The sequence below is a fragment of the Anguilla anguilla genome, chromosome 16, assembly GCF_013347855.1.
Source record: "Anguilla anguilla isolate fAngAng1 chromosome 16, fAngAng1.pri, whole genome shotgun sequence".
NCBI classification, from domain to species: Eukaryota; Metazoa; Chordata; class Actinopteri; order Anguilliformes; family Anguillidae; genus Anguilla; species Anguilla anguilla.
The window spans coordinates 11597855-11608492 of NC_049216.1; the positions used below are offsets into that span (position 1 = coordinate 11597855).

Below are 10638 nucleotides of genomic sequence, written 5' to 3' on the forward strand. Positions count from 1 at the left end.
GACGAGAACGAGCACATTCTGCACACTTTTGACGGGGTTTCTGTGAAGCTGCAAGGACAGTGTGTGTGTGTGTGTGTGTGTGTGTGTTTGTCAGGTCAGTCGGAGGACAACAGCTTTTTTTAGGACATCTCTCTGGATCAGAGGAGTCACCTGATGCATTCTTTGTGACAAGGCACATTATCCTGCTTGAAGAATCCATTCAAAAAAATGGTAGACTGTGGCCATAAAGGGATGCACACGCTCAGCAACAATGCTTAGGTATGCTGTGGCATTGAAATGATGCTCAGTAATGTTTTCTTGGTACGTATAAGGGACCTAATGTGTACCAGGAAAACATTCCCCACCCCATTAAACCACCACCAGCAGCCTGCAACCTTTGACTCAATGCAGGATGGATCAATGGAATCGTGCAGCGATTGAAATTGAGAGAAATTGAGATTAATCAGACCAGGTGACATTTTTAATGTTTGTTTTGGTGATCACATGCCCACTGCAGCCTCATCTTCCTGTTCTTAGCTGACAGGAGTGGACCCTGGAGTGGTCTACTGCTGCTGTAGCCCGTCCACTTCAAGGTTTAATGCATTGTGCATTCAGAGATGCTCTTCGGCCAGGGGTGGATCTACAGAGTGGCAGGTACGATCCCCCCTCAACAGTACAGAACAGGTCAAATAACACCCCCCCACCTTCTTGGAATTAAATGTTTGACAGCCCCTGTCAACAGTGTTTAATGCCAGCGTTCCTTCCCCCATTATGGTACCAAAACAAACTTTTTAGAAATAAAAACGAACAACTGTTTTATTTTAGTAATGCAATTTGAGCATGCGCTATTTATAACAACATTTGTTAAATTAACGAAAAAACGTACGCCCTTTCTTTCCTTGATGGACCGAATTAAGTGATTAAGCGCAACAGTCTGTCAATGTAGGCTATTAGACTCGTAGGCTGTTGTTTGGATCAGGCGTCTCGTGCTTGATGTTTCATAAAAATCAGTGGGCAGTCGCCGCTAGTAGCCTAAATACGAATAAATGCATAGATAGGCCGGTGCATTAAATCACGTTTTTCCATCAAGGAAACAACATGCTTTTTACCTTTGACAAAACATTGTTAGAAACAGAGCATGCTCAAATTGCATTACTAAAATAATTGCATGGATACTGTGTGTTTGCTTTTATTTCTTTAAAGTTAGATTTGGTACATGTTGCGAGGTTTTTTACACGTTGCGAGTCTTTGTGCCCCTGTTGTCACTGACAACGTTACCGTAGCTACAGGAGTGCTCAAAAATCATGGAAAGCACTAAAATGGTGAAATTCAGGCACTGCCAAAAAAAAAAAAAAACACAAAAGAATCCATAACACCTGCGTTCTGAAACAAACACCCAGCCATAGAAATAATTACTCTTCTGGGAGAAATAAAAGATGACCTAGAACATTCCCATTCCATCCTGGCAATAGTCAAGCTCTTTGCAACATTACACACTCTCACATCTGGATTAATTCAACTGGCATTTGTCGCCACAGCTGGAATACACGCACTTTGTTCTGTGGTGTCCTTCACACTCTTCGTGGCACCAGAAGATCAATTTCTCCACATCCAATGAAGATCCACAGTACAATATTCAGTTTTATATCAACTCTTACAGAGTTTACATGAGTCAACTATAGCCAGTGTTAAATCAACTCTATAAGAGTTGATTTAACACTGGACATCTTACTGTGTACTCAATGCACTAACCAGGAGTTGTTTTGTTGGACATTTTAAGCTCCCCTTTATATGCAAAATACAAATACTAGGCTGTGCCATTCGCCAATTGCATAATTAGCTGTAGCCTTAATAAATAAAACATTCATTTCAGACAGACTGCAAATGCAAAAACATCCCCTCATCAGCCCGCAATCTGCTCTGTGTGTTTTATGTGCTTAAATCTGGCCCATAGAATGTATAGCCTATGCGTCTAAAGTCACATTCTATATCTTTCATGGTCCAGTGGCACTTTGTGGACACCAGCAGAGGCCCACATGGTGAGCTGTAAGCCTTCATTGTGCAAACAGAGGCTTTTCTGAGTAATATTTATTGACTGTTTGACCTTTGTGTCACAGACAGTGTAAACACGTTCTCCATCAAAAGTGCTCCAACTGCCCGCCCCCCCGCCAGGGGGAACTGACCAAAAGACAGCCCGTCCCACCCCCCCTTCGAGTTAACCATGTCAGAATGATCAATGTCAAAATCTGCTAGCCCTATAAAAAAACAACTTCCCAGGGTTCGCTACAATTATGCCAATTAATCAGATGTGATTCACCTTTTGTTTAAAATCATCAGCTCTTTTTTTGTTTTTACATCGTTTTTCAACAATTTTGATTATTAACAAAAATAAAACCATCATGAAATTCAGTTATAATTTGAAATAGCTGAAAAATAATTGTGCAATTGATAATTCATAATCTTCAAAAAATATATGACTTACAGAACTGAATACACAGGCCACGTGCACATCAGGCTATAGAAATGACACTGTGCAGCCTAACCATACCAGCAAAGAACGATAAGACCTTTCCCTACCCACACTGCAGTGAGCCGCACCTGACATCGATTCTTACTCTTGTCATTTCGCAGGTTCATTTTGAGTAATGAATGTGACGCTCCCTCGCGTTCGGGACCTTAAATTTCCGCCGCGCGCAAACGGCGGATTCTGGGTCTCCTCTGTGGGTTCAGGCCGGCCGGAGGGAACCCTGTGTTTGCACACAACGTGCTCCGACGCGGAGGTACAGAGCGGACCTCACAAAATCGATGGGAGTAGGGACATGCGTAGGGAGTAGGGTGTTTGTTGTGTAACCCGTCCGGTATAATGCACTGTGCTACACACCATAGATATTTCAGAAGAGAAGGGAGGCCGGATCGGCTGAACGCGGCTCCCTGACCCCCACGAACGACCCGGCAGACCCGAGGTTCGAGCGTTTACTCCCCGACAGAGCTACATGACGCTAATTTGGGATTTGGCAGGGCGTTATGACTCGCACGTAACCTCCATTAACAACCCGCAAACCGCATTCCAAAAACGTGAACGGCGGTAATAGATTTAATTCAGAGCGCGCATTCTGGTGCCAGGTTGCAGGAGGATGTGTACCTCTTGCCTTGGTTTACTGACAGGGACCACCTAGCGAAGCACTTCGCCCACTGCAATGAGCAGTCACGTAACAAATAAATGAGCATCATAAAAAAGCGAAGGTCATAACGATAGCCTTCGCTCGCTGAAACTGATACAGCATGCACTCTGACCGAGTCAACATTCGTAAATGCTTTATAAGTTTAAAAAAAATTATTCTTTTGTCCTTTTCTTGTGCTACATCACTAAATATCTAAACCCGAAGGCTTCATTTGAAGCCAAAGGCACGTCCTCTCCTCTGAATTAGAGCGATTCTGATTGCCACCTTGCCCTCGACCTCAGCAGGCCCGACCGGTGCATCCGTACCCCCCCTAACCCCCGCCCCCCCCAGCAGCAGTGCAGAAAGGGCGGCATTAAGGTGCAGCGGAAGAATTACCGTTCCGGGAGACGGGGGCGTGTCAGAGGGCGAAGGGGTCGAATCAAAACCCCGGGTTGGGTAACCGCACAGACGGCGACGGGGCGGGGACGCAGAGGAAGACGTCGCATTTAAAAGCGCCGGAATTGCAAAGGTCGTTCGCCGCCACGCGCAGACAAACGCGTTCGGACAGCGGGCGGCTTCTCGCCCCCTAACCTTAGCTTTTAGGAATGGGTGGCATTTCGCCCCCTAACCTTAGCTTTTAGGGATGGGATGTTCTCTCCCAGTGCTTCGGTCGCCACGGTAATGCTGAGCCCAAAGGTTGGGGCTGCCCGTCGGATCCGTGAGCCCAGCTCGGGTGTTTCAGCAATCTACAGATCAGTTTATCCAATACATCTACAGGTAAAAAGATTCTGTGGTGTCCACAGAAGGAGGCGTGTGGTCCTCTCTGAAATCCAGATTATGGGCAGGACATCCACCAACTTTAGCTGCTGAAAGCGTTCAACTTGTCCTCCTAAAATTTGAATGAAAGCAGCACACTGTTCAAGGCGGCATTTTGTCAGAGAAGGAGGGCGGGGCACCTCAGGTGGGATCAGGAGGGCCGACAGGGAAGCTATTCCCCTTTCAATCACCAGACCGGCTCGTCCTCCGGCGAGCGAGGCAGGAAACAGCCATCGACACAGCAGGGCAGCCCGCTTCCACTGGCAGCCAGGCCGGCCACTGCTGCTCATATAACCCATAATGCAAGTGCTCGTAATGCACACACATTCGCTTACATTTTAAGTCTCTGTGGTTAAGGATGTAATTTAAGGCTGTCTCACAGGGCCTCTCCAGCCGGACCGCCATTATCTTTACCGCCGATTACAGTGTGTCTTCATGCTAAACATGACGCTGTCACAGCACATGTGCCAGAAGTTCAGAACATGCAGTGACGTTTTCTCCACCTATTTACATCTGCGGAGTTCTGCTAAAGCGCACAATGAGATTTTTGGGCTTTATAGCCAGGTCCAACAGGAAAGCACTGTGCTCCGTGTTTACCATGTAGACCTCTACTTCCATGAAGAACACACAGGCTTAGCTGTAGACCCACACAACATTATATGGTGTACAATGCCACGAGGCTCTTTTCATCAACACAGTCATAAAATACTAGGACTCAGTGCTGTATGCATGCATGCAGTACTGTTAGCTTTTTCTCTTTCCTGTATGTATGTGTGTCTGTACACACTCCATGTAACATAACATAACATAACATAATGACGAGAACAGGCCATTCAGCCCAACAATGCCCGCCATTTTCCTGACTAAATTACTGCTCTGATTACACCTTTTGTTAAAGGTGTTTACAATCAAGGATTGGGACACTTGCATAGATTGGTTTGTGTGTGTGTGTGATGTATATGTGTAAGTGCATGGACACACCGTACACTGTATATAGTCAGAGACACAAGCATAGTTTGGTTTAATATGCCAGTTGGATACCTGATGACTAAATTCAGGTTAAACACTGATGGCTGTGCCCCCCTTGAGAATTGCCATCTTATGGGCCAGGAGAGCACCTCCTTAACCTCCGCAGCCGCACTGCTGCATTCTGGGTGAACTCACCTGAGGCCCCCTGTGACCTCACGAAGAGTAGGCGGTCAGCCTTAATGGCAAATAGATTGGATTCTTTAGCAGCTTATTGGAAGTCCAAACTAGTTACAGAATACAAATTAATTCATCAAATCGAATCGAGATGCAATTTTAAGTGCTCTGGAGGCGGTGCTGGGGATAACACAGTTGACTTTGTTGCTTATATGCAAAATAGAACGAATAAGCTTGCCCCTCATAAACGTTAACCACCATCACACCAGCTCAGCACTGTCCAGGAAGGGCAACCGCTAAGCCCAACAGACAGACCTTTGATGACCTGTCATCCACGGGTTCAGCCTGGCCCTTCCATTTTGCCTCAGTGGGAGGGGCTTTTTTGCTGACCGAGGTTGAAGCGACCCTCCGGGTCTAACTGGGTGGAAGCCCATAGGTGAAGCCAGGGTTTCAGGGCCACCATTTCCCCTAAATTTAAATGTCTGTGTTCCATAAACTGGCCATCAAATCAGCACTGCGATGTGACGTGGCTGGAGGAGGCAGCTCCTCTGAGGACCCCTTCGGTTCTGCGGCTGATCCTGACCTGGGGAGGTGGCCGCAGGGTCTGTGGCTCAAGGCGAGCCGTTACTCCTGAAACGTCACAAACCGATGACTCTGAATGTTTCCATTAGCAGGCATTGCATTTTAAAATTATTATTGATATTTGTTCGCTCTGGGATATTCATACAGGTTATTTCCACATATGAACACACTGTCACTTCCCATGGATAGATAATTACTGCTAACTGACTGTTGCTAGCAATGCTACAATAATCAATGTCTTTGGGTTTCATGTTATGAATCTTGGCTTGGCTTGGCTTGTAAGTTACAAGTAACAACCAAAGTAGTTACTGACTGTAGAAATCTAAATATTCTTCAACTAAAAAAAGCAACTTTTGGTGTTAGTCCTAACGTAAACATAATTTTAGGGAAAGTCCCACAAACAAAGTGTAACCCGCCATTGTTACGCAAGACCAGCAGTGCAGTGGTGGTGGTGGGGGGGTTACTGTTTATCTGATCTCAGCTGACAGTTGCTCTGAGAGATCCAGAAAACCTCAGGCCAGGGAATGGTGGGTGGGGTGGAGAAGACCCCCCCGGGTCCAAACTTCCTGTGAGATGAGCGACTTCCCCCCCATGGGGACTGGTGCCGGTATCACCGTGGATACTCCACTGGGTAACCAGCTCTCCCTGGGACTGGACCCTTGGGAACCCCCCTTCCTAAATACACTGCGGTCCCCTTCTGGCTTTGAGATCGGCATACCTCATCCGCGGGCTTATCTTGAGACATTTGCATCTGGAGGCAGTTTTTCAGCTGCACTTCTAAATAAACACCAAACAGCAACAGCTGTGCGTGGATCTGCTGCTGGCTACTTGGCTATTACACTCTGTGCTTATCTTCTTATTCACCACAAATGGTCTTTGTCTGAACATAACATGTTTATAGGAATTACGGAATGGCAAAATGTCTCCAGTGCCATTTATTGGAAAAAGGGGAAAACGTAATGACAGTAATCGCTGAAAAAAAAAGCCAGGGAATAAATGTTATTCCGCCAGTGACATTTCCAAGGTCAAGCTGACACACACAAAAAAAAGAACAGGACATTTTCATTTCCACCCATGCCCAGCTGCTCATAAAAGTTATGAATTAGGAAATAAGAAACAGAACTTATTTGGGCCTTTCGCTTGCTGGTCACACAGGAATATATGCATTGTGTGTCATTAAAAAAACTACACGTATTCTCCTCCACATTCATCTTCAAATTTTTTAATGCCTTCTACAAACTGAAGCACCATTTCTGAAATTGATTCCACCTTTTTTTGCATGCTCATCCGTGATGTGGTACATAAAATGTGCAAATTTCATCCCGAACCAGAAATTCTGACTCCTGACAACCACCAAAACCGATCCTCCTAACAATTATCTTCATGAAGCAGTTTTTCTCTACCCCCATTTTCTCCCCCCATTTTCAATGGCCCAACTGTAACGACGAGTCTGTCGCGTCACCCCATCCTGACGCGCGTCTCCTCGGAAAGACACGTCGTCGTTCACTGCGTCTCCCGTTCGGCAGCCTGCCAGCTGTGCTGCGCAGTTACTGCGCCGTTGCTGTGCCAGAGGACTGTGTAACTGACGCAGCTCCCAGCCCAAACTACACTGAGTCGCTCCTGAGGAAAAACGTGGAATAAAGCCTGCTGCCTAAAACCCTGGCTCCTCCCTGGACTATGCTGGGGCCACCAGCCATTTATTTATTGTGCTTATATTTTACTTTTATTTTCTATTAAAGAAAATTAGCAAAGTCTAAAAAGACACTACAAATGCCTGTTTAAATAATAATAATAATAATGATACAAATTATTATTATTATTACTATTATTATTATCATTATTATTCATAGCCAAAGGCAAATAAAACATAATTATTCATACATATATAATTGTGTGTTTTTTGTGTTTTCTGTATGAGAACACCATTTGTCAGGCAAAGCACAATCCACTGCAGGCCATATTTTGATTGACAGTCTTGTTTTCACCCCCTCCTACATCCAAACCCCGCCTCCCCCTGTTGTCCAACGGTCACTCCATTCTGCCTGAAGGCGGGGGCTGTTCTGATATGGCCGGCTGTAATGGCTGACCGGGAGTCTGGAGAAAGCCAGCGAATCACAGGGGAGGGGCTTGCGTTTGAGCGCCACCACAGGCTCATGGGAACAGCGGGGTCATGGAACTGTGTTTAGGGCCACTGAAACAGTCACTGCGCTACTGTACACGGTCTTTAACCACCCTTCTCACAATGTCAAACACACACGCACACACACATGCAGTCACATTCACACACACACACGCACACACACATGCAGTCACATTCACACTCACACACACACTCACACACACGTGCACACACACATGCAGTCACATTCACACTCTCTCACACACACACACACACACCCATGCAGTCACAGTCACACACACACACACACCCATGCAGTCACATTCACACTCACACACGCACACACACACACTCACACACATGCAGTCACAGTCGCAGCGCTTTGGTGGGCCAGGAGCTCGTCTACAGGGCCACTGCCCCTCTCACCCGTCTCCAGGGCCACTGCCCCTCTCACCCGTCTCCAGGGCCTGGGCCCCTCTCGCCCGTCTCCAGGGCCTGGGCCCCCCGCTGCTGGGCTCTCCTCTTCTGCAGCCCTCTGCTGCTCGCGCCACTTCAAAACGCATATGCGACATTTAAAGCTCCTGTTGTCCCTTTCAAACGCAGCATCTTTCCTGGTTAGCATCTCTCTCTCTTTCTCTCTCTCCCTCCTTCCCTCCCTCCCTCTATGACACATGCTGCTGCTCTGCCTGGGAGAAAGGGTCCCGCTGTTGCCTGGATAACAGACGCCAATCAGCTTGGGCCGCAAACACACTCAGCTACATTAGACACTACATGGTGGTGCCCTGACAGCATAATAATAATAATAATAATAATAATAATAATAATAATAATAAAAAGCATCTAGCATAAACTCTTATTTAGAGAAGCTTACACACCATCAAACCTACAACCTCAGAGTCACAAGCATAGTTCCCCTAACCATTCTGCCACACTGCCAGATGATAAATATTCCGCTGATGAACAGGTGGAATGGCGTTTTGCTAATAGTTTCACCTAATCTATGTGAAATGTCCCTGCCCGGTTATCAAAGATCTGGATGTTTTCTGATGATGTGATGTCATAATAAATGTGGAGGTATTCTCACACTCTGGCCACAGTATTGCATCTTACGTTTTCTCACTTGCTTGGAAAGGCACAGGAACCCTGTGCACGTGTGTACAGTGTTGACGATTGAATGCAATGACTAAAAGTGCATTCTATAAATGGCAGCTGACCCTCTGGAATAGAGGGAACACGTTATGTGCCCTTGAAGTCAGAGGTCAGGGGTCAGGGGTAACGTGGTGGGCAGTGGGAAAGCCCCCTGGCATGTGAGATGTTGCTTCCTCCTGAAACACAGCCTCACGTGCACCAGTTAGCAGGCCAGTGGCAGCCCTCCCATTCCACCTTGAAGGCTACCAGGAGGCAAGGCTCAGGCAGATCTCAGCACGAGTGCTCAATGATCTGTTATTAACCGATCAATCGGAGCTAATTATAGCAAACAGGTCAGAACATTGTTCCACTCTGGTCCCAACCTATGCGCAACACACAGCAAAGCACCACTGCCACTGCGATTCCACGCGCTCATAAGGAGGCTCATTCTATTCGACCGTTTATTCAAATGTTTGCAAATGAATGGTTGTCCGTAAACATAACACAGCCTACGGAGATCAGCTGTAGTCTCACCATTTTGCTTTCCAAACGCATCTCGTGGCAACGCCAGGTTTCTAAATTGTGCGCCACAAGATCAAGCATAAACGAGCAGAAACGACTCGATGAGACACTGACCACTCAAATATACACAAGGCCAGTTTCATCACATGTACCCATGAATTAAAAAACTGTGTACAGTATGTACATCAAGTCCGATTTCTGAATGCATTCTATTGTTTATATTTCTGGTCAGATACGGCCTACGGCCTTTGCAGTCTTCACCCAGTATGGATCAACATAGAATATCCAGACACTGAACCCTCCATGATAAAAATTAAAGAAAGCAAACACTATTTATAAAGAGCAAAACAACAGCTAAATTCTTAGGCATTCGAATTAAGTTTGATGCTTTTCTAATAGGTCGAAACCGTTATATAAGCAGGCTCCTTCATCAATAACGAGGATATCGATTTTAATTCCCGTCTGAAAAGAACTATCGCATTAGTTGCAGCCTCGGGAATATCAAAACCTTGAAACCACAGTTCATCAAATGAGATAAGAGTTTACTTACTTCAAAAGCAGTCCAAACTGGGAAGAACAAACACACATAGCCTATGCATTTGTACAAGTTAATCGACGCCGAGGATGCCAAAACGCGTACATATGGGGTGAAAGTTAACGCAATTACGGTTGTAATACTTTTCATAGTGTGATAGCGATAACAATATGCGGATAAATAAAATTCGTATAAAGATACGCCGACTGAGGCGTTGTAATAAAACATTTCGACACAACAATAATAATAGACAACGAAAATCTACAATGTCCACTGGGCGGCGCCGTAGCCCACATAATACCACACATACACCATTGGCCTGAACACACACTCTCTCTCCCCCATCCACCCCCACCCCACAAGCCGCCGGTCTCGTGTCACTCAGTATTTAATGGCTGTCAGTAGGATGGAAACAGAACACGAGTATTTAAAAACAAATGCAAGTAGGAGCCGATCGCAGGGAGATGATGTGATTATTAATACTAATTTAGCATGCAGCTGGACAGGGGAGAGATAGGAGATCGGTACACAACGAGACTGCGAAAAGGGACATCGCGTCCACTTGCAGTTCGTTGTCAAAGTGTGAGGATAAAGACCTTTACGTTGCCAGCTGGTCTTAAAAAAATGCCACGTTTTTTTTTTACAAAACATTC

General features: G+C 45.9%; 1 long non-coding RNA gene across 1 annotated transcript in view; it reads right to left on the reverse strand.

Annotated features, from left to right (window-relative positions):
* LOC118214821 overlaps window positions 1-10222 on the reverse strand; it is a 39724-nt gene extending 29502 nt beyond the window's left edge. Inside the window, exon 1 of the long non-coding RNA XR_004762690.1 lies at window positions 10001-10222. This is a non-coding gene — a long non-coding RNA (uncharacterized LOC118214821). The remainder of the gene's footprint in view (window positions 1-10000) is intronic.
* Window positions 10223-10638: the final 416 nt, after the last annotated feature.